The 24,481-nt window shown below is 49.7% G+C and overlaps 1 long non-coding RNA gene across 1 annotated transcript; it reads right to left on the bottom strand.

Moving 5' to 3' along the window:
- Positions 1–265: 265 nt before the first annotated feature.
- Positions 266–19,523, bottom strand: LOC118498300. Its single transcript, XR_004900819.1, has 4 exons — positions 19,506–19,523; positions 4,186–4,188; positions 2,900–2,905; positions 266–359 (listed from the first exon to the last, which is right to left on the bottom strand). It is a non-coding gene; the product is annotated as an uncharacterized LOC118498300 (long non-coding RNA).
- Between the last annotated feature and the right edge of the window lie 4,958 nt (positions 19,524–24,481).

The following is a 24,481-nucleotide window of genomic DNA, read 5'->3' as shown; positions in this document are numbered from 1 at the left end:
AACCATTTTTCAAAGAACGTGGCCCAGGTCCTGGTAGGTGATTATCCAACACTGCTCGTCTGGCCATAATGTCCTGCCTCCTTTTTCCTCGGGGGGACGGTTAGGGCTCATGCGATCTGCCATTTTTCTCTGTGTTTGCTATAGTCCAGCTCCACTTGTGCAGAGGTCACTGTGAGTGCCCTCCACTGTCCAGGGCACAGTCAAGAGTGAAGGTATATCCCCAAAGTTTCTATGTTTAAAAATAGAACTACAAAGGGTTTTTTTAAAGATTTTATTTATTTATTTTTAGAAAGAGGGGAAGGGAGGGAGAAAGAAAAGGAGAGAGACGTCGATGTGTGAGACACACATCAGTGGGGTGCCTCTCGCACACGCCCCAGACCAGAACAGAACCGTGGCCCTGACACGTGCTTGCCCTGACTGGGGATCGAACCGGCAGCCTTCCGCTTTGCAGGATGACGCCCAACGCACTGAGCCACACTGGCCAGAGCAAGATTACAAAGTTTAGCAACTATTTCCTCAAGCTGTCGCTGATCATTTATTATGTTATATGCAATTAAAATAAACTTGGTTATCGAGTACCCCAGCCGGCAGTGGAATAGAATTCCCAAAAGAAAAGGGTAAGGAGGAGGGACCGGGTATATTTTTGGCAACGAGAAATGGTGGCTGAGGGCTGGACAGTGATTCGAGTGGGTGGCTGAGCCCCGTGTCCGTGCCAGGCCCCCAGGAAGGGCTCCGCCTGTGCGGCCGCTGAATCATCCCGATAATGATGCAGCCTGCGTCGCTACCTTCCGTCCGCAGGTGGCGGACCTGAGCCCGGCTGTGGCTGTGATGGGCATCCCTGCGCCACTCCGGAGGGGAGGTGTTTTACTTTTCTCCTATGACGTACTACCTCCAAGGAAAATACTGTAACAAACTGGCGTAACATAATGTGAAAGGTACAGCCGTGTGGGGATATTGAAAATATGAGCACGTCAGTACCTCTACTGTGGTCTCATTGCACAACAGCATAGGACAGGCACCCCTCGGTTAATAAAAAGCCATCGATTAAATGCAAAATTGAACGTGACCCTTAATGCCTTTTTAGTGCGTTTCTTCCAGAAATGCAAGAAAGTGTGTAACATCTTTCTGAAATATCTTCATGCAACGTGGTGAAAAGAAAACAATTTTTTCCCACAAGAATTATAAAAGTGTGTTACGTTAAAAGTCCTTTGAGGGGGCCCACTCCCAACTTGATAGTTGCAGGAGGAAAATGTGAGGTTGGCATCAGTGACGTATGCTTTGTTTACTGAGATTGTGTGCGTACACGGCATGCACCATGGAGTGGTCTCTTCCGTGTTCACGCCTCCGTCCCATTTTACTGTCCCACGATTTTAAAGTCATGATTCCGGAGGCTGTCCAGGTACTGTCCAGACCACACATTTGTTCAGAACCACATGGTCGCTCAGATAAAAAAAAAATAAAATCCAGAGCCCAGGGGAAGATTTGATTCAGTCTATTGTGTGAAAAGTATTCTGAGCTCTTCAAACGAAAGACAAAATAGCCACAAAAAAGCTTCGCGTTTCAGCTCTCCGTCCCACCTGAGTTTTGCACTTCAAAAGTCCCACTTTGAAGCCCGGTGGAGGGAGGCAGGTGATTCCCAGAGATTTCGGGGACTAACGAGGAGGAAGCGCAGCATCGTGCAGGCTCACTCTGCTGTTTCTGAAAAGCAATTTCAGAGAAACTCAATCCCGCTCCAACGGGCCCGCCCTCATCGGCTTTGATCAGTAAATCATCGGAGTGGCTCTGCTCCTGCTTAGTCCTTTTCTCCCCTCGTCTTGTCAAAAGTGCATGATGGAAGGCTGGAGTGAGGGAGCATTATGAAAATCCGAGTGGTTTGGGGTCGGAGGTGTGGCCGCTCCATGTGGCGTTTTCTTTCTCTGCTGTGGTGGAGGTTGGCTTCACGCTCCTCTGTAGTCCGGATGGTCATTTCTCACCAGTGTATTGGATGTTCTCGTCCTGCACAGCCACAAACATAATGCCCAAGGAAATGACGGACCTGGTAAGCCCCGTCTCTCAAGGCTCGCTGCAACCTGGCTTTTATTTATTCCCCCAGAATTACGTCCCGCTGCCCACGCCACAGGTGATCGGGAGAAAACATTTTAGTAGAATAAAAGTTAAAGCCCAAGCAAAGCTCTCTCCCTCTCCCACTGATTCAAAGCCCCAGTTTGTTTTTGGTGCGGGGTGGGGCAGGGTTCAACGTAGCTGGTGCTTACCCCTGTGGAATGCCTCCCTGAAGATCGTCACTCATGCATCGCCCACAAGCATCTGAGGCTGGTGTGTGTGGGACCCAGCGTGGACTGAAGTCACCCGCCACTTAGGGACGGGGACACACTCTGGGATACGCACTGCCAGGTGGTTCCATCGTCGTGTGAGCAGCACAGCGCGCACCTACGCACACCTGGTGGTCTGGCCGCTCCCGAGCTCCACGCCTACGACAGGTCATATCGTACTGAGTCCCGCGGGCCACGGTCGCTCGAGGGCTCCTGGTGGGTCTCACCCTATCTCTACGTAGAACAGGGGCAGTAAGAACGCGGTGCAAAAGGTTTAAACGGGCGCACCTGCCTAGGACACTGACCACGAAGGGAGCCCGCAGGACCCGAAGTGGCTCTGGGTGAGTCGTGAGTCGTGCGTGAACCTCAAGGCCAAGGGCGTGCATAGACATCGCTGTAGCCTTTGTCAATACCGTACGCCAGCCTCACCACAACCAGGTAATGCGTTTCACGACAACATTTTGACGGCTGTGCCGTCACTAGGTGATAGGAATATTTTAATATTTTAGCTCCATTATCTCACGAGACCACCGTGCCGTCCATGTGGTTTGTTGCTGAGTGAAAGGTCATTTTTCGGCCCCTCACCGCACCCCTCACTGTGGTATCCGATGTGCCCGCGTGAATGCCTCCTTCTGCCGTTACTTCCCAGTGCGCTTGTTAGACAGTACGGTGCTGCGTGCTGAAATCACACTGTATCATAGTATGGTACGATGTGTATGCATTTGTGAGGCATGCACAACACTGTCACACGTTTCCGGAATTAAAACAAACACGCAGTCAGTCTTTTGTGCATAAAAGAAGAGTCTAGTGTGTTGGAAGACAGCTCTAGTTTTTCTGCCAGAGTGCTGGACCTGGAATTCATACATGTCTAAAACATGAATGAACGCCAATCTCTTGAAAGTATATGAAATATTTTGCAATTTATTGTATTTTTTCTGGGAGAGACTTTATAGGGGTGACTCGTTGATAGCATAAGCAGTGCTTAGTGGGGGTATGTGTTTAAGAATGCAGATTCCTGGGATACTGTAATCTGCTGATTCCGTAACCCTGGGTTAGGCCCAGGTAGCTGCATTTTTACAAGCAACTCAGGTAATTCCGATAACGGTTCGCCTCAGGATGGTCTGAAATGTCAACAAGTTTTCGAAGAGTTGTTTTAATGAAGTTCAAGGAAGTCCGGAGGAAAGAAAACTTTGTTCAGAGATGCAAATTTTACCTACCCATTTAAATGCATCAGTTGGGGGACCCAGGCTTCTGGTTTAAATGTTAAACTGTCCCTCACCAACCGTATTCAGAGCAAACACATCAGTTCCTGGAGGTTTCCTGTTAGAAGTCTGGAGCTGCTTCACCAAAACATTCCCTTAAAATTACCGTGACCCCGAACTCCAAGTCTCTGCCGTGTACCGGGCCACACCCCACACGTGCCGCCCGCTAGCTGATTAAATTGCATTATGTTCTTCCTACAACGAATAGAGCATGCTCAGTATGCAACAAGGAGTTTCCTTCCCCGTTTTGTCTTTGCTCTGATGCAGATTTTTTCATTTCATTCTTAGTACATTCTTAAGGCTTGAAAAAATGTTGGCGTATTGTAGCTTTTTGTATCAGCACAGTTTTCCGTGTATCACTCACTAGCCTACTCAATAGACCAGATGAGGAAGGAGAGGTGGGAGGGTCACATGGGCCAGTAACGGCTCCAACGAAGCGTTTGCTCCGCGGGGGTCACCTTAATTTCGTCGCGGATCCTTCTGGGCCTCGGACGTTGCTCCTCTCCACGGGTCGGAAGGGATGTCTTCGCTCTCTCGGTTCTTCTGCCTTGGTTTTCCTCCTGCACTGTCCCTACGGGCCTCACCTCCTCTGGGCTGCGGACTCCGTTTCAGACCTTCTAACTCCCGAGGGAGGTCCTCGCGCTCAAACGCAAAGGCAAGAGCCTCATTCACGCGGCGGACCCCCTGTCCGGGCTCAGTCCTTCGCGGCCCAGCTGGGAGGAAGGGGGCGCCTGGAGCCCGCCTCTCTACCTGGTCTGTGGCCCGTGATTCGTTTCAGTCAAGGTCATTTCTCAGTGCCAGTTAAAGAAGAGAGAGTTTAAGCCAGCTGTGAGTGTGTGTGTGTGTGTGTGTGAGAGAGAGAGAGAGAGAGAGAGGGAGAATAGTGTGCCTGGAGCCCAAAGCGTCCGCGTCAGCAGACAGGAGAGGAAGGAGGGTGGGGCACAGCAGAGATCTGGGAGTTCTCTACAGGTCAAAAAAGGAGGTTTTAGAGTCACAGCCTAACACTGTTACACAGTATTCCTCTCCTCCTCCAACTCGGCAGTCTGTTACTTTTTATACTTCTTCCGTGACTATGACGTGATGTTCTAAGCCACACACCACAGGCCTATGTGCCTAAGGGAGGAAGATATTTGGGACTTATAAATACCTTGCTTCTTGCCTGCCTTTGCAGGCAACCTAGAGTTTCAGAGGCAACACACATTCCTTGGGGCCAGAAGACCCCCCCTCCAGAAAGTTATGTCCCTCAACCGTCACAGCGAACAAGGCTGGAATGTGTCACGTTTGTTAGGTCACTTCTGCTGACGCGGTCAGAATAGTAATAACGTTGTTTCAGTTTTCTCCGGCTGCACGTGGGCTGGAGACGTGCCCGCGCTTCTGTCCAAAGTCTGGCTTCTGGGCAGCTGCTTAGCCCCCGGGGCCCAGCCCTTCTTCTTGCTGCAAGGTGGGGGATAGTAACCCCGCCCTGGAGGAGGGGAGGTTGGGTGGGAGAGGAAACGGGGAAGACCATGCTGCTCACGATGGCTGCCGGAGTCATTTGTTTCTCTAGTTGCCTTGGGAACCGGCCGAGCCTGGAACACAGAGATGTATGTGACTTGCCAGGGCCCATGTAGCTGGAGCACAGCCTAACACGCGTGTGCTCCTCCGGCATAAAACGGGGCTTTCGCGAGTGAACAGACATGTTCCCTGCGCAGCTGGGGAGGGAGAGACGGGCCGCTCGCCCTGTCACGGACCAGAAACCGTGCCCCGGCCTTGACAGTGACGTGGATGAGACAGAAATCAAACCAAGAGTCCTTGAACGGGAATCCCAAAAGGCAAATTAAACATGGAGGTTATTAAATTGTTTAATAATAAAATACATGATAACCTATATGAAGTATAATATATAATTATATAAACATGTAATGTATAAAAGTATATAGGTATATATTATATTGTTATTAATTGGTGTAAAATAAATACTTTTATAATATCTATCATACATAGGTATTTTATATATATAATACCACCCCCAAATTTATACATTTTATGGGAATTTTTAAGAAGGATGCCTAAGCACCGTTTATGTCGAGTAAGATTTAAAAACTGGTCTTGAGACCATATTTATATTACAGTTCAGAAAGAAAAATACTTCAACAGAAGCACCCTTTATTCCCATATACTCACTCATTCACCCATCTTTATGTTGTTTTCTCAGAGCTTAGCTGACTGCACTTTGGAGAGGTGAGCAGTTTGGAAAAAACGAAGCAAAAGAACAGACCCGTGTGACCTCACCTTCGTAAAAATTCCGTTCTTGTGAGTGGAAGTGGAGTTTATAAAGTTCCAGGACCGGAATGAGACGTCGTAACCCCGGGCTTTTAAATTCCACGGGGGGGGGAAACGTGATCCGTACTCCGCACTGTGTGGGCGGCGCGCTTTCTGGTGAGGGTTCGGTTCCTTCAATCCTTTAAATCCTCACACCTCGGCTAGTAAAATAATAGCATTTCCCCCTCACGGGTTCCCCGCCTTAAATAAGGAGTTTTTACCCTTTGAAAAAACGACGACCCTTGGACAGCAGTTGCTGGTGCGGAGGGTACCTGGTGCGTTCATCCACGTTTTACGAAAGAAAATTGGAAACAGCCCCACGTTTAACTGCCAACATCAGCTACTGAGTGGCGGCTGCAGCTGCTGGCGGCTCTCTCGGCATTGCCGGGTCCTGCTCTTTACTGGGGGTTTCCACCCGGCACTTGTCCCAGAGGCTGGGACTCTGGAGCTGTGACCCGGGTGGAAGCAAGAAACAATAGTTGAAGCCCTGGCTGGCGTAGCTCAGTGGATTGAGTGCGGGCTGCGAACCAAAGCATCGCAGGTTCGATTCCCAGTCAGGGCACATGCCTGGGTTGCAGGCCACGGCCCCCAGCAACCGCACATGGCCGTTTCTCTCTCTCTCTTTTTCCTTCCCTTCCCTCTCTGAAAATAAGTAAATAAAATCTTAAAAAAAGAGAGAAACACTAGTTGGTGTTAGCTCCTGGGACTGCCGCTAAGGAGGGCGATAAAACACCCAACAGCACGTTGCTGCTGCCGTTGTCTTTCGTCCACTCCTGCGCCTCTTCCCCACGTGCTTTTCAATGTCGGTCTATTTCCTAATCTGCGCTTTTAACTCCACGGGGAAAAGAAAAGTTTGTTGGACTTGAGGCGTGTCCCTGATGACACTTCTGTGGTGACAGACTCAATGGCATTACCTGGCGTACCTTTGGATGCTGCTGCAGGGTGTGCACACGTACACAGGCGTGCACACATATTCCCCAGGGAGGGAGCCTTCTCCCTGGGCGTTACTCCGTCAGGCGTCAAGTTCAAAGGCTACCCGCGTCTGTAATGCGAGTCCTCCCGCGTGGCTACTGTGGTGGCAGCCCCAGAACATGAAGTCCCCCAGTCTGCACCCCCCCTTGCCAGCAGGACCTAATTTCCCCGCCGGGGCCGCCTCCCCGGGCCACTGAGGATCTGTCCGCGTCCCGTCCAGTTACACGTCTTATATTTGATCCAGGGTATTTTCTTTAAAGTTGTATTCTGTCACAAGCGCCCTGTGGCCATATTGATTCATTTAAGTGAGGCTTTTGAGCACCGTTGTTGTTTCATATTCGGGGTCTTGTGAAACTGCAGTTTCAGGAAAACAATCCGCCCCACCTCCCCGCCCCCTTTTATTTCTTGGGCCCTTTCTCCCGGTGTTCAGCGGTGTTGCTGGCAGAGTGCGGAAGCCGAAAATTCAGTAATGGTACCAGGAGAAATCATGATTAAACCCACCCGAGAGAAGCCATCATTGCAAGTGTCAGCGCGAAATGGGTTTGCTTCCATTTGGACTGTTTTCAAAAAATATATTGTGTAGACTCTTTCCAACCCAGCCACCTGCCGAGTTGGCGTTATTTTTTTACAAGGTGCTTAAGCCCAGAATTCTGTGCATTTTCTATGTCACGCATTTGTTTACCGCTCAGAGTGTGTTCGAGGAGAAAGGGTTGAAGTGTGGGAGTCACGGAAGCCCGTCGTCACTGGAGCCGTCTTCCGAGCCTCGCCCCAGCCGACCACCGCTGCGACCCCTCTCACCGGCCGGTTTCCCGTCTGCCGTGCAGTCCATCACAGAGGTCGCAGCTCAACCAAGATCTCGGGAACGATCTCCCTCACTTGCAAACGGAAAAATTATATAGTATAACATTCAAAACATAAAAGTAAAGAATGTACTTTGTATTCAATTTATACGTCTAATGGTATGTGCGTGGTTTTGGGCTCTTTGCCTCGTCACCAGAGGGAAAAACCACAACCACCCGTGCAGAGAAAGCGTGGCGGGCCCTCGGGTGTTCACCACACCGTCCTGGTGCCTCTGGTTGCATGTGCTGAGGAGCTACGAGCGTGTGTGAGTGCCTGTCTGTCTCCCTGGGGTCCGGGTACCACAAGATGCTGTGTCCCGTGCAGCCTTGAACTCCCTCCCCTGGCTTCGCCCCTAGTTTCCCATTGCTTCTGGCATACATGCATTCCTCAGACTAAAATGTGCCTTCGCCCCCAGATGCCCAAGTTTCAACTGCAAACTCCGCAAGAAGATCCCCCATGACTCGCAAACCTGGACTTCACCCGACTTGAACTTGACTGGTGACCTTGATATCTATAAATGTCAGGAAGTAGCAGACCTGCTTCCTGACATTTCTCTTGATTCTTGTTTGCTCCGTCCGCAACCTGGCTCACCGATACCTCTTAGAAAGCCGTTTGTACAGCAACGCACTTCTGGGAACTGGCTGCCTTCCACCGCAATATTCAAGAAGCCGGCTGCTCCGGTGTGCAAAACCCAGGAGTGGAATTTGTTACAAAGTTTCGGGATGCAACTCCGGGAAGCAGAGATGCCTGCTGGTCTGTGGAGTTATCGATGGTGCTCCCCTTGCTTGTTAACAGGAAACCAGAAGGCAACTACAAACATTTGTTTCCATTTGAACTTCTTCTGATGTAATCATCTTCCATTACAGTGACAACTTCACAGCGGAGCCTTGCTTCGCTTTTTTTATACTCTTTGAAATGATACCATTAAACAACTCTTCTGAAGGGATCTGAAGAAACCACACGAAATTTATGAGGCTCTGTCCAGCTGTAAACCCCTTGGCCTTCCATCAAAGTGGGGGTGAAATTAGCCAGTGGGACCCATAGTTATTATTAGAGGTGGACAGGCCAACAAGGCGAACGGTCCTGTAAGGGCTCTGTCCTGAGGAGACCGCACTACACACAAATTTGTTTTCACTCCAACGGCCTCTTTGGGGGATTTCAGAATGGGAGCTGTTTGATGCATCCTGCTTTTGAGAGCGGCCGGGATGCCTCTAATGTGCCATGAAAGGAATTGCGTTTCTGTCTCTGGGTGAATCCCCTGCTTGTTCTAATTGCAGTTGGCTTGTAATGCCTCGTACTGTGTGCCGTGAGGCTGCATCTGCCCTCGGCTCAGCCTGGGGAAATAGTTTCCGGGGAGAGGAGTCCAACCATCCCCAGGAATTAGAAGAAAACCATTTTTGTGCCCACGTGTATAAACCTGCAATGCCTCAGAGACGACGCTTCCGTAGCCTCAAGGTTAAGACCTCTATCCATCAGCAGATTCTCCAAGGCCCCAGGCTGGAAAACGATAGTTTTGACAGGAAGTAGGTTTCTGTAAAAAGACAGGTGGTCGCCGAGAATTAAGGAGAGGCGCTCCTGGGTTGTCTTTTTCGTGAGAAGAAAGCAGGGAGGGGAGGAGATGTTTCCTTGAGCTCATTTTCTCCCTTCTCCCCGGCCGTGTTGAGAGGTACATGACCTATGTAACCTGTGCTGAGGTGTGAAACATGATGGTGTGCTACACGGATGTGTCGTGGCGTGACTCCAGCGGACAGGAGTGCTCACTCCCTCCCCTCGCAGACTCACTTTTGGACCGGGCGGGAGCTTTCAGGGTCCCTGCTCTTAGCAGCTTTCGGGTACTCAGCACGGTCTATCAGCATGCATGCTGGATCTTGTGAACTGATCCACTTTATGCCTGCAACTTCGGATCCCTACACCACCTGCACTCAGTCCAGAAGGAGTAGAGGTTGGCCAGAAAGTGGTACTATCAAGTACCAATAACACCAATAACAACAATGCTCTATTTATAATAGTATATGATATTATGTTGTAATATTAATAGCAATGTATTGGTACATTGCATGACTATTAATGCTGTTAGAATACACACTATTACAGTGCAACACATTCTGATAGATTATTATTGCTATTAGAAATAACCTGCTGAACTTGAAGCGTTGGGGTGATGGGGGAAAAGACGGAAGAAAGGAGAAACCCCGAGAACTTGCTTGTTCCTTCCCCATGTGAGCACCTGCAACACACACAACTACTCCCCGATAGAAGATGAAAGAAAGTAACCAAGAGCCGTTTGAAGAAAGGACTCGTTTATCTGTTGGCGTTGTTAAAAACGTGGCTTGGAGAAACACAGTCCTTGACTGCTTTTTTCCCCGTTTAAATGACAACTTGGGACTCGGTGACACCATTTTCACCAACGGTGATGGACGAGGGCACCGCTAATTCGACTCATTAACGAGAGCGGTGGGCCTCGGGGGTGGGTGGGCCTCGGGGGCTGTGGGGGGGATGCTGCAACAAGGAAAAGAGACCCACGCCAGGTCTGCCAAGGCAGCATTTCAGAGGAAGTGCCCTTTCTGGAACAAACTACCTGAATTAATGGGCTTAGCAGTGGCGGCGCCGCCGACCGGGCATCCATCCCCCTGCCCCGGAACCTCCCTCACGGAGGAGAAAATCCTTCAAAGGTTCCCGCCAGGCTCTGAAGTCCGGAGCGAGTCCCGTTTCATTAAGAGCCTCTCCCTCTGTAATGAAGGAGATTAGTTTGACTCTGACATTTTCTGCCCGGAGACTCTTTCCCAGGGAGGCCGGGTCACGGACAGCGTGGGAAAGACGCTGGTCTCTCTCCAAGGCAGTGACTTCTGCACCCAGGGGTGCGGGGCGCACGGGCAGAACCGTGCAGATGCGGTCACTGCTGACCACGGTTACCCGGCGGCGCTGAGCAGTTCCCTGTGAGAGGCTTTGGGGAGTGATTTAGGTAAAACTGCTGCCAGGCACTGCCCGACAGGGGCTGCGTTTGGGTTCTCAGGTGCCCCTTGCACGGCCAGCGCTGAGGATGCCACAGGAAGCTTCCCACGCCTCCGGGGCCGGTGCGGGGTGATGAGCGTCAAGGAAATAAATACAGCAGATTCACTGAAGGGGCCGCTTGTGTCTCAAGGTGATGGGCGCAAACTCAGATAGAAGGCGTTTGGTGTTTTCTGCCCCAGCTCCTAATGCCAGGTGGCAGGTGGCCGGGCGAGCACCTGGGTCTCTTTTCAGGGAACAGCATGGCGGACCTGGGAGTGTTCAGAGCGTGCAGGTCAGGGTTCGGGTCCCAGCTGGGCCACGTGCTAGCTGTGGGACCCTGGCAAATAAGCTGCTGAGTGTGCCTGTGCCTTCGTGTCCTCACTTGGGAAATCCGGGTACTAGTAATGGTGGTACCTCCGAGGGCTTCTGGGATGGGTCGATGTGGAAACGGCAGCCCACACAGAGAGCACGTCACTGCCGTGAGCCACTAGCATCCATCCTTTCAGGAGTCGGAAACCCCACGCTGTGTACCGAATCTCCCAGTTTTAAGTGCCAGTAACTGGTTTCTGTGCTCTGAAAGGGTTGGTCAGCAAACCGCATCCAAGGCGACACTGCAGCCCGAAGCCCCCAGCGTGTGACGTCTCAGTTCGGCGCATTTAAGTCTCATAAGAAGCTCCTGTGGCTCTCCTCGGGTTTTAAGGTTCAGTAGCCGTTGTTCACATGACCTACTCCCTTATGTACTCCCTTTCTGTTTGGGGAAAAAAAAAAACCCAACTTTTGGTAGCTTGCACCAAAAGCCCACGTTGTACTTCTATTGAGAAAGCAGAGACTTGCTTTAGGCAGCAGCTCCTTAACGCAGCTGCCAGGGCCACACCTGGGTGCACTTGCGCATCATCTCGGGCAGGTGTTTCCGAGAGGTGAGAACGGAGAAAGAAGGTGGGGGGGTCCAGATGCATCATATCTGGGGTTACCAGATGGTACAGAGAGATGAAGCTTAGAGAACCTCGAGGCAAGAAGTTGGTAGGGTCCCTTTTAGCTTTCCCTGGTCTCTGCGATTTGAGCACGGACGTGTGGAAACTCCACAGCTGCATAGACATCACGTGTGTTCACTGCAAGAGGATTCGCAGGGTCCGCCGGCCAGGGGCGTGTGCGGGCTGGGGGAGGGAGAGGTCAGCGAGTGGAGCAGGGGGGCCGCCTGGAGGGCTGAGGGTGCTCCAGATGGAACTTCGGGCCCATTCGCACCCCGGAGCGAGTTCGGAACCGGGGTCCAGAATCCTGTGCGACGAGAACGGCAGACCCGTGCGCGTTAGTCCAGGAGCTGTTTCAGGGCGGTGGGTGACTTCCCGCTCCCGCTCTGGGGGAACTTGACCGGGACTCCCGTGGGATGGCGGGTCTGGGGCAGGCCTGCGGGCTGAGAGGTCAGTGAGTTTGAAAGAGCATCAGAGCCCACCCTTATGGTCTCCCCCCCCCCCCCAGAATGCCAGCTGCACAGGCACAGTGTCGTCTGTTTAGTGTTCGCGCAGGCAGCACTGCCAGCCGCGAAGTCTGCTCTTCATAAACAGTTACGAAGGGGCTCGAGGTCCACATTGCTTGTTCCTGTGCATCCGGGGACACACACACCTGATTTCTTTTCAACGCCAGTTTGGGTTTTGGCATCGTTTCTCTTTCGCAGCTTCTGCTGGACACAAGCGAAAAACAGGTGCATTCGACACTTAGAACAGGCCGCTCTGGACACAAATGGTTCTCTGGAATAAGCGTCTGGTCATCGTAGCCCGGCCACTGCATTTCCTTCTGTGAGGTTCCCTTTCCTGCTTGAGACGTCCACCTGTCGCTCAGAGAAGTGAGACTTGCTGGCCGTGTTCATTCGCCCACGCGCTCACCATCCACTTATCACGCACTCCATCGGTCGTCGGGGCTGCCCCGGCCGTGGTCTCTGGAAGCGGGAGGGAAATTGCGAGCCCACGGCCCCGCCCTCTGTGGAGACATTGACGATAGAAAGCACTTTTCTGCTCCGGAGCCGTGCTAGAGAGTCCGTATTTTGCATATACGGACTCATTCATTCCCTCCAACCCGCTCTGCCAGCGAGGTTACCATTATTATCATCCGCAGTTTGTAAATGAGGACTCAGAGGGACACAGAGAGTAATCTGCCTTCGCAGCAGGGCCCTCTGGCCCCGCCGCCCCCACTTCCACCCCCAGCCCAGTTTCCCTTCCCTGTGTGTGAGACAGCGGAGACCCCCGCGTGGCCGGGGCTCGCTGCGGGGGCTGGGAACCCACGTGCTGAGCCGCAGCTCCGCTGTCCTCAGAGGACGGGCCGTCTGGGACGCGCGCAACAATGCGTGTGCAGGGAACCCTCTCCTCCCCGAAGCCGTAGATCGCTCCGCTCCCTCTCGCGAGGGCGGAGCTTTGAAAGCTCAGCTCTCTCGCTGCTTGGCTCGTGTCCTGTGTTGCCTACCGGTGTGTGCATTTCTGGAATTTTCCGTGCGAGCCAGGCGGCGGTGGGGAGCTGTCCTAATTTAAGACGGCAACAGGGCTCATTATTACTGTCGCCGTGAGGGACGCGGCCGTCTGACAGCGGGGAGGCTGGCGCAGAGCCTCCGCCTCTAGTCCTCTTCTCCAGGTCTCCGTGTGGCCGACTCAGTTCTGTACATTCCGGCCGCAGAACGTATTACGGGACAGAAACAAATAATAATTGTTGGCGAGGAAGCACTTTTAGTTATTACACATACTCAGATTAAACTGATGTATGGTGCTCCCCGGAGAAGACCTCTGTAAGTCCCTACGGAAGATAACGGCTCATTCCGTGCACCTGAACTCGGAGTTCCCTGTTTCTCTGTTTCTCGGTTTCCTCGGCCCCTGTGCCACGGCCTGAACTTGCCTGCGCGAGCGAGATGGAGCAAACGGGCATGATGCAGACGGTCTGGGTGACTCCAGTGTAGTCACGACCTCTTGTTTCCCTGGTACAGCAATTCCCCACACTCTGTGAGAAGGTCTCTCATCTCTCCAATGTGCATTTCCCGGATAGGGTAGAATACTCAAAGGCGGCAGGATGAGAGACCCATTTAACGGAAGTCTGAGGAAAGGTGCTAGCGAGGTGTTGCTTAAGTGAAGAGCTGGGAGTAATTAATGGTCTCCCGGGATCTAAGTGTAATCACGCAAATGAGGGAGGTTGCCCAGTGAATTGGGTCGTGAAAGGAAGTAGGTCTTTCACGGCAAACAGAGAGGATCCAGGGAATCTCTCCGCTTTTCCTACCCCTTTTAGGAGCCTGATTTGTACCCTAAGATCCTCCCCAACAGGACGGGACGGGGAGGACAGATGCGCCAGACACACCCTCTCGGGGCCGGCTCCTGCACGGTGGGCCCCGCTGCGCTGCTGTGTGTACTTTGAATCCAGGATGTGCTCTGACGCGATGGATCAAAGCGCCTGAGAGCCAACTGTGAGAACTCAAAGGCAAAAAAAAAAAAAGAAAGAAAAAGAAAAAAGGCTTCAGATGATCTGGAAAATATCCAAGCTTCCCAGTGTTTTAATTTCTTGCAGCGTTCTACCTGTGGGGGCTTCTTGGAATTTAGCTGCGGTTGAAGTTAAGTGCTCAGCAGGGTGCCGGCTTCTATCATTTTTTTGTTTTTTCTTTCCCCCTAATGAATGCACAATCCGAAATTGGATTATCTTCCTTGGATTTTCTTACCTATTTGTCTAAGCTGCTCGAATCCTTGTGCTGGAACAAATTCACTGAGCATCTTCCTGCTTCTGGCGGGGGGCGGAGGGGGGATGCGGACAAGAGATACAGGGATGCTCTTAACCGCCAGATAAATCGAGCTACTCACGTGAAAGACCACAGCTGGGCGGCTGCTCCCAGCAATACTGTGACTCGGGGCTCAGACAAGAAATATGGGGCCTTATTAAAATTTCAAGGACGAGGGAGACAGGCAAGATATAATGAATGGTACTGGAGTCTGGCCAGGTCAATGGTGTTAAAGCTCACTCAAAGAAACAGATAAATCCGAGGCCCTGGCCTTTGTTTAACCTTCCATCCAAAAAAAAAAAAAAAAAAGGAGAGAGAGAGAGATTCCTCTGAGCCAAAACTTTTGATGATATTCTGGAATATCTGTTTAATAGGTGCCTCAAACGGCAGGCTGCCTTCCCTTTAATCACCTTGGGCTCTGCGAACCCAGGTGTTAAATAGAAAAAAAAAAAGACAATTTTTATCTTTATTTGCCTTTTTTCAACTTTATGAAATCACTGAAGCAAAGTGAACATTTAAATCACGAAGTGAAATGGAAATCACATGTGGAAGAATATTCTTCATGACAACAAAGCACAAAACAAATGAAATCATCATTCTACGGTTGAATTTGGGGTGCACAGTAACAAGAGTTTCATAGTTATCACTGGGGCAACATCTTTGTCATCAAATCCAATTGTGTGAGCTTTAATAAGGAAAGATGTAAGATTTCACTCTTTGGCAAAAGTAACCCATAAATCTTTTGTCTCCCGAAACGTACTCTGACCTTCCACCCCAGACTTTATTGACAGTATTCCTAACTTGTAATAAAATATTCTACAACTGGGGAAAAGAAAACCCCCAGCCCAGTGTTCGTTTAACATAGCCAATGAACCTGAAAAGCCATTTTTAAGGGTCTTCTAGATACTGTGCTCACCGATGACTAGAAAATAGAATTTCATTCTGAACACTTGTGCCCGCCTGGAAGCTGTCCCTCAGACCCCCTCTCCCGCTGGCGTTTGTGCCTACTCTTAGAACTGGGAGGAATGGAGGGCCTCACCCTGCTCAGCTGACCGCCCGGTCACGGTCCCCTCTCTCCTGCCCACGGACCAAGGAGCACCCCGCTTCTTTACAAAAACGAATGTCCCGCCTGTAGATGCTTTAATTATTTGAAAGTCCCTCCTTTTATGGAGCTGAATTTTGTCTCTGCTACTGTCTACACTGGTTCTAATCTAATCATCTCCTTCAAAGGCAAGTAGCATGCATCGAATCAGTATCCTGACCTGGGCCCTTGCTCAGCGTGAGTTCCGTTTATCACAAAGGTACTGAGCTATAGATGTTCCACATGCTGCACACTTTTCTGTTTGTATGTTACACTTCCGTAACATGTTTACAAGAAACAAAAACAAAAAGAGGAAGAGGGGCCAGCACATCTGGGTGACTATGGTCTTTCAGTAGAAGGTAAACTGATTTTGAGAGGGATGCTTCTAAAGAAAACCCACTGAAGAAGGTAATGAACCTGTAGCGTTAGCAGCAGCGTGCCCGTGACCTTGCTTGCTGGGGTCAGACTACCAAGACAGGAGTTGAAAATGAGCCTGAAATTTTCAAAGCTGCATTTCAGTGGCATCGACAGTGACTCTCTTTCCTCTTTGTCAGGAAAAGCTGACATCGAGTTTTGGACTGGAAAATTCTTCCCTTAAAGTTTTAATGAATTTTAAAGGAACCATTACAACAGAGAAAGAGAGAAGGGAGGGAGAAGGAGAAAGAGGGGCATAAATCGGGCTAACCTAGATGTATAAAACAGCTCCATACCTACCTGGAAAAACTCAAACAGTGGTCAGATCTTGAGCTAGACTTTGAGTCATGTTTGAATAAGATCTGACTTCCTTGTGGAGAGCACAGCATTGTGTTGGCTGGATTTTAAACATCTTCAACCACTGGCTAGTATTTAGGTCACTGTGTGATGCTTGGAAAGTACTGAGGTTTCCCATGTGCCACCAGGGGCCCACCCACACCCAGCCGGATTGTATTCTTTTCTTGTTTCTTAAATTCACACACTATGGGAGATGAAAAAAACAGAGACCTCAAAATGAAACAAAACAAAATATTGGCACGTGTCAACAAAACCTTGTGACCCCTCCTTGAGAAGCGAGCCCAGCCAGGGCGGTGCTCCCACAACAGCTGACTGGTCAAGGCTACGCCTGTCACCGACCAATGAAACGAAAGTACTTCCTGGACGCCCAGATAATGGCAGAGGGAGACCAGGCACAGAGCCTGGGCCATTGTGCCTTGCGCCGTGACGTGGTTTATTGCACCAATAATTGCATCCCATTCCCAACAATAACTCCCACGGATTTGGCGAGGCCCATCAAAACAAGAGGTCGTGGGGTGATGGGAAAAGATAGAAAGGGTTCTATCAAGTTTTAAAGGATTTCTCAGAAAAATGCAAGCTCTCACAATGCCCTTGAGGTTTTTCTTTGTGAATCTTTAAATTCTTGATAAGAAGAAAGTTGGAACTGAGAAACGAGCCACCCTTGCGGATGGATTGAAAGCGTGACTGAAGAACGGAGACACGAACACACCCGTTCGGTGCCCGGCCTGGCAGGCAGACCGGGTGGGTGGGCGCATGTCGGCACCGTTGAGACGGTGGGGGGGGGGGATGTCTGGCGTCACCCGGGTCTGAGGTTGTCACTTCTGTGTTCGTCCCTTTGTTAGCTGTAGCCCGATTTCGTATTTTGGAATGCGTGGAGGTGGAAAATAAAGATCTGTCATGTTTGAAAATCACTTTAGTCGTCTGAACGGGAAAGGTAAGGGAAGTTCAGGGGAGAGGCTGGAGCCCGAGAGAAATACTTTGACATCAAACATCTCTGCCCAGTTTCAAGTCAAGAGAGTGCGTGGCATTTCCAGAAAATCCACGTACGTGGAGGAGAGACGGCGTCTGAAGACTGGGTCCGGAATGGAGCAATGGAGAAGGAGAGACAGACAGTTTTCTGTGTGTCTCTAATACCCATTAGAGATAGTTACCTAGGGTCTAGGCTCTCAGACTTGACATTGTAATTGATGGAGACAATTGCATCTGTAAGAACAATGAGCCTAAAACATAAAGTCAGCAAATGTACCAATTCTACTGAAAATGTCTCTGCCGCAGGAGCTATTGACTGTCCCAGATGCCTCTGGGCTTCATCAATACTGACACTTGCCTTGTCTCCCGTTTGGCCCTCGGTGGCTACTTCAGTGGGTCTAGGTAAGGTGATGGGATTTAAGTTTTCAGGATAAGGGAACACTTTTAGCCACAATGTGTTCGAAGGAGGGCCATCAGAGCACGGCAGCCCCCAGGGGGCAGCCACTTCTGCCAGGTGGCTCTCCTGGGGGCGTTTCTGGCTAAGAACCTACTATTGCTGCCTGGGGCTGGAAGGCAGGCTCCACAGCATCCCGAGCCCCCGCCCCCACCCCCACTGCACCCCCAGTTTTTTTGCATGTGAGAGCAGATAGGGGAAGCAGAATAAAACCCAGCCTCCAAGGCCACAATGGAACGTTCCAGAGAGCTGCGAGGCGGCTGCCCTTCTAGTTGGAGGCAGCGCTAATTGGAGCTGGTGGGTGCAACGTGAGAATTGAAGATTGGACTTGGCTCACGAGACAGTTGGGAACGTTGCTAAAGCTATTATCGCTGCCACAGCTTGATAAACAGAAACAAGTCGTAAGCAGTGAAAACATCAGCCAATTGTTTGCAGTTTAGCTTGGCTGGTTAGAACGGGGTGCTTCGAGGGTAAGCACACAGGTCATGGGATCCTTTTCTGAGTTTTAGAAGAAGCATGGTCATTTGGGTTAACAAATGTTAACTTATCAAGTTGTTTGGATTCTTATAATTTCCAGCAAATTCCACCTGGCGTTGATAGCATCAGCAGGCCCTCTGCACTAATGTGTCTGACTGTACCTTGTTTATGGCTCCAGTGTTACACGGTCAGTTGCGGTATCACATTTCTAAGCATCTTTTTCCCTCCTGTGCCTTCAGCGTCCTCTGGGGAGAGAGCGGGTATTTGCCTCATTATATTCCGAGCCCAGAGCCCAGAGCCCCGAACTGGACAGCCGACACATGATGCAAGGAGCAGCCAGCATTCCTTCGGGGAACGGTCAAGGATGGTCGTACAAAATAAAGATAATTTACTGATTTTGGAATGCACTGCGCCATGTTATTCAACTCCAGGCCTCCTCCCATCACGGATTCGTGGAGCTTACCACTCTGCTTATGTGACTGTGTGGGTTTGAGTAAATGCACAGCCCTTTAAATCAAGTGTTTATGCACCATTTTTTTTCATAGCTTTGCAGCTTTGGGCACAAGGTTGTCATGAGAGTATGTGAAGCTATTTGGCCAAAGGAAAAAAAAATGAATGATTTTGGGGGAATTCGACACTAGTAACCATTATTGCACTAGGTGTGAGCTTCCAAGTATCCATTGTGATCATTCAAGTACCTAAGTGGCGCTTCGGATTTTTCCTCACTGTCTCACGGAAGGAGACTGTGGGTTTCCCCGGGCCGTGAGAACTTGCTCGGCCTGCTGGAGACGCCAGGAGCAGCCCCGGGCGGGAGCTGCTGTCCTGCAGGGGAACGTGGTTCCTCTCCCAGGGCCTTCTGCCTCCTCGTGCCCAGTTTTTGCCACTTCTCACGGCCTCGGCGCCTGATTTCCATCCTCGTGACTGACCCCTCTGACTCTCAGTGAATTTTTGTTCTGGTCTATTTCACTTCTAATGATAAAAACTTAGAAAAATTAAGCTCTATATGCAACCATTGTCAGCATGGAAGGTAACTATATGGATGGTGAAGAGTCACAAACACATTCCTAGTTGTAATTAAAAAAATTGAATAGTTTGTAGCCATACTTAAGAACTCTGATGCTTTCTTTGAATGGAGCTCTGTCATTATATGTATTATGCACAATTATCTCTTGTATCATGATGTAAATTTTATTTTAATCTAATGAGTGATAAACTACAAATACATATATCTTGTAAAAAGTAAATTGTCATTTCTTTTTTTAACATTTTATTTATTTATTCTTAGAGAGAGGGGAAGAGAGGGAGAGAAATGTCAATGTGTGATTGCCTCTTGCACGCCCCCTACTGGGGACCTGGCCCACAACCCAGGCTTGTGTCCTGACAAGGAATTGAACCAGTGACCCTTTGGTTTGCAGACTGGTGCTCAATCCACGGAGCCACACCATGCAGGGCACAATCTGCCACTTCTGTCACCAGCAGAGACCAGTGGGAGCCCCCAGAGCACCAGACACACCAAGCAAACCAAAGAGCGCTGTGTAAAGACTTGGAAAATGACGGATCCTGGGACCTGCATCCCACCAGAGTCAGCCCGGACTTGTTTGCCGAACCCGACCAGCTGACGGCCTGATAAAATTTAAAACGTGTTTAAGGAGGACTCCAATTGTCTTACCATAACATCCAAAAAAGGCCAGGACACAATCTAAAGACACCTGTCACACCGAGATCCAGGAAAACCACAACTCGAGTGAGAAAAGAAAATGGACAAATGTTGACATGGAGTTGATCAGATGCTGGAATCATCTAACAAGGATGGGAAAGTGGCCATCCTACAAGGGACTGAATGAGCAATTACAGAATCTCTTGATATGAAAGAAAAATAGAAAATATCAGCAAAGAAATAGATGTGACCAAAAAATCATGCAAGTAAAACATAACAATTACCTTGATGGGTTTGATCACAGAGGTGAGAAGAAAGAGGATGAAATGGGTGAATTTGAGGACAGATGAATGGAATTTACCCCATCTCATCAACAGAGAAAAATAGACTGAAAAAAATACATGAACAGACTGACAGTGACCGGAGCAGAGAGGGGAGAGAATTTCAGGGGAGAATGGGAAGGGTTTACAGGAACAAGTATAAAGGACACATGGACAAAAACTAGGGGTGGGGGTGGAAATGGGAGGGAGGAGGGGAAGGATGGGTGGGTGGGCTGGGATAGGAGTAAAGAACAGAAAAATGTACTTGAACAATGATTAAAATAAAATTTAAAAAAATCATGAAAGCCTCAGCATCCTGTGGAGAAATAGCCAAAGGCCCATAACTTGTGTCACCAAAGTCCAAGAAGTAGGGGGGCGGGGAGAAGAGAAGGGAGAGCTGAAAGAGTATGAACGAAAACTTGGATGAAGACATCCCGAATTTGGCAAAAGTCATTCACCCAATGATTTGAAAAGCTGAGCAAAGCCCAAACAGGAAAAATGGCAAATACATGGGCATCATAAGTAAACTTCCAGAAACCTGAGACAGAGTGGAGGGTGGTGCCCATGTGGGGTCCTCGGACCACGACAGCGGACTTGTCTTCCGAAACCGCAGGCGCACAAGAGGTGCTGCGGCATTTCTCCCGTGGTGGTGCCGGAGGCGAGGGGCTGCCTCTCGGGGAACCCCGTGCTCAGCAGGACCACCCTCCGGGAGAACCGGCAGCAAAGACTTTCTCAGGAGCAGGGCTGCACTGGCACCCTGCCGTCTCGCCTCTGAAACTATGGGAAAGAAACTTCTGTGGTTCGTTTTTTCTTTAAAGAAGGAAATGAGAGCGACATGAAGCCAAAGCGAACCAAGACAAGGGTGTAGCCGTGAACGGGAGTCGGGGACACTGAAAACAGACAACAGTGGGGAAACCAGCAAAATAAAACGCTGGTTCTTAACCAACAATCAATGGAATCGATAAACCCGGTTTTTGAAAAAACAGACACAACTAAAAAGAGAGAAGATACAACTCATCCAAATCGGGACTGAAATAGAGAGATCACTGTGGATCCTGTACCAGGGGTGTCAAACTCACGTTCACCGGGGCCCACGTCAGCCTCGAGGTTGCCTTCAGAGGGCCGCATGCCATTTCAGCTCCTTAACAGTTAAGGAGCAGTCACATTCATACAGCCCTAAAATTGCTTCGGCCCTTTGAAGGCAACCACGAGGCTGATGTGGCCCCCGGTGAACATGAGTGGACACCCCTATGTGTACCCAGTACAGGAAGAGTAAGGCGATGCTGTGAGTAGCATCATGCTAACAAATCTGACAGGCAAATCAGCGAGAACATAGGGCATCTGAAAATCTCGTTCACTCAATGGGATCTAACTGACATATTAGGGCACTGCACCCCAAAACAGCAGAATACACAAGTTTTAGGGGAAAAAAATGAACCAGTCCCTGGAAGTCCATGAACTACCAAAACTCACACAAGGAGAAAAAGGTAATCTGAATAGTCCCATAATCATGACTGAAATTTTATCTGCTAGTTAAAAGGTCCAGGAAATGAAATCTCAATACGCGTTTGGTTATACCAGAAAGTAATTCTAAAATATTTAAAGAAGAATTAACACTAGTTTTATATACCCCCTGAAATGACGCTGTTCCTATTTTCAGGTTATGTCATTGTCCATGGAGAAAACCTCATGGACTGGACACAGAGGAAGCTCTTGTGAGTTTCAGGATACAGCATTGACCGTATGCGACATCAGTCACGTTTCCGTGTATTCACCACAAATGTGCAAAACGGAAACTGAGAACAGAACACTATTTACAGTCACTCCAAGGAAGATGAAATGCTTAGGTGCAAACTTAACGAAAATCGTCCAGGGTTTGGATGCTAAATTCACTCCCCAGTAAAAACAGAACAATAACGATAATAATTAGAAAACGGACAAAAGACATTTGCTGGAGAGGATGTAATGATGAAAACTAAGCACATGGAGAAAAGTCCAGTCTCACTAGCCATTAGGGAAATGCATATTCAAACCACAGTGAGAGATCGCTATACATCTATTTATCAGAACGGCTAACGTGAAGAAATAGTTAAAACAGCACGAAATGCCGGTGACAGTGCGTAAAAACCCGGATTCCTCACGTACCGCCGGTGGGAATGTTTTGTAGCCGCTCCGGAGAACTGCTGGGCAGCTTCTCGGAAAAGTGAACAGGCGACTTCCATATCATCCCGCTGTTTCTCTCCTTGGCACTTCTCCCAGGAAAATGAATCCTTGTAGTCACACGAGAGCCGGTGCAAAAACGTTTATAGCAGCTTCACGCACGAGCCTGGAAGCGATCCCGGTGTTGTTCAGCGGTTGAACGGTTAGTGGCCTGTGACATGTACACACCGTGGAATACTACTTAGCCACGAAAAAGGAACAAGATATTCATGCACACAACCTGAAGGAATCTCCAAACAATTAAGCTGAGTGGACAAAGAAACCCCATCCCCAATTTTATGTGGTGTGGGATTCTACTTATATATAACACTCTTTAACCCACAGAATTATGGAAAAGGAGAACAGATTAGATAAAGTACATGTATGAACATGTCACCATAGGGGGAATGGGGTAAGTATACCTGGGCCTCCCTGTCTTACTTCTTATAACTACCTGTAAGTCTACTATTATTTTTTAAAGTTTCACTGAAAAAAAAATAACAGGATATTCAGACATAAAAAATACACAGGAAGGAGAACACACTGGGAGCATCTAGAGTTTCACCGCCAGCCTGCCACCTCCCGCCGCTGCGCCGGGCTGGGCAGCTGCTCACGGAACTCGTCCCCTCCCTGTGTGAGGCACACACGCAGCCGTTTAGGTGTCGGTCTTCGCTGCAGTTAAATGTGGTCCGTGGTCCTGTGACTAAATGTGGCCAATGGGAGGCCGTAGAAGAGACCGTCCCCGTCCTGAGGGCTGGGCCCAGAAAAGCCCGGACACCACCCTCTATTATCTCCTCACCTTTCCTCCTCCCGAGGCTGCTGCAAAGAACACCGTGAACTTGAACGCCATGTTCTGGAGATGGAAAGAAGTGAGCCCGTGACCCGGAATCACCATTTCGAGGACAAGTGACCATGACAGCCCAATTTTGGGATTCACCTGAGTGAAAAACAAACGATTTCATGCATCATGAAGATTCGGGGCCGCAGGACCCCTTACCTCAGTCACGCGTGGCAGCTCTTTGGAAATCAGATCCAGCACACCCTTCTGGAATGTTCCGCCGCCTGTCCTGTTGGGAGCTGCAGATTCATTGGTCAACCGTGTCCTTTTGTCCGATGAGGCAATACTAGCCATGGTCTCCGACTTTGGTAGAACCTCCTCTTTAGGACCCTAAAGCTGATATTTAAAAAAGAACTTTATAACCCTCCCGCCTTGTCCCAAGAAGGATTTAAAGTAGCTCACAAAAAAAAATACGTACATGGAGGCCACATAATTTAGAAAGAAATAAAAGAGAGACAACCATAAGAAACAGAAAGAGGACATTTAAATAATCCTGGGAGGTGGGGGTTGGTAAACGCATAGATATGTCCCAGAAAAAGCTCTGTGCTCACAGAGCCCAAGCTTACCTAGCAGAGTTCGACGAGATTGGGACATATGCTGTAGTCCAAGATTTCTTCATGCTCTTTATCATGTATCAAGGTTTATTTGCATGCGTGTTATCGAGGGGGAGAAAGCGGGAGAGCTAGGGGCTGCGGAGGAAAGTACCACCTGAGCGGATGCTGGCAGTGGGGGGGGGCGCTCCTCCTCCTCCTCCCCCTCCTCCCCCTCCTCCCGCTCCGAGCTCATGGAAGGGGCAGCGAACACGGAGCCACGGTCTTCTGACCCCCGCCGCGCCGCCCCACACACTGCCCTGGCCCCGGGACGGTGAGACTTCAAGCCAGAAACAGTAAAAGGGGGGCAATCTGAAGTGTAAGTAGGCCCCATCCTCTTCTTGTTTCTCACGGACTTTCCTCGGAAATCTCCAATAACAACTGAAATATTTCCCTCGGGCTTCAGTCTACTGAGAACAAGATAAGGTCGACATCGGGCTTGGTATTAGCTTCTCAGTGGCGCGGAGGCCATTGTAGGTAAGCCGTTACTCGTGACCAAATACGGAAACTTTCTTGGGAAGGTTTTCAGAGCCAGGGAGCGGACACGACACAGCCGGTCTCGGGAAACAGGCCCGGGAATCTCCTCCAGGCTTTTCGGCCAGAGTGCCATAGACAAACCCTGTCACTTACCCCGGACGGGCGGGCCAACCTCAGCTACAGGATGATTGAAGAAGATGACACAGAACTAGGTTTTTCTCAGCATCGATA

Source organism: Phyllostomus discolor, chromosome 15, assembly GCF_004126475.2.
Source record: "Phyllostomus discolor isolate MPI-MPIP mPhyDis1 chromosome 15, mPhyDis1.pri.v3, whole genome shotgun sequence".
NCBI lineage: Eukaryota > Metazoa > Chordata > Mammalia > Chiroptera > Phyllostomidae > Phyllostomus > Phyllostomus discolor.
Note: the sequence above shows the minus strand (reverse complement) of the source record. Positions and strands in the feature narration are given on the sequence as shown.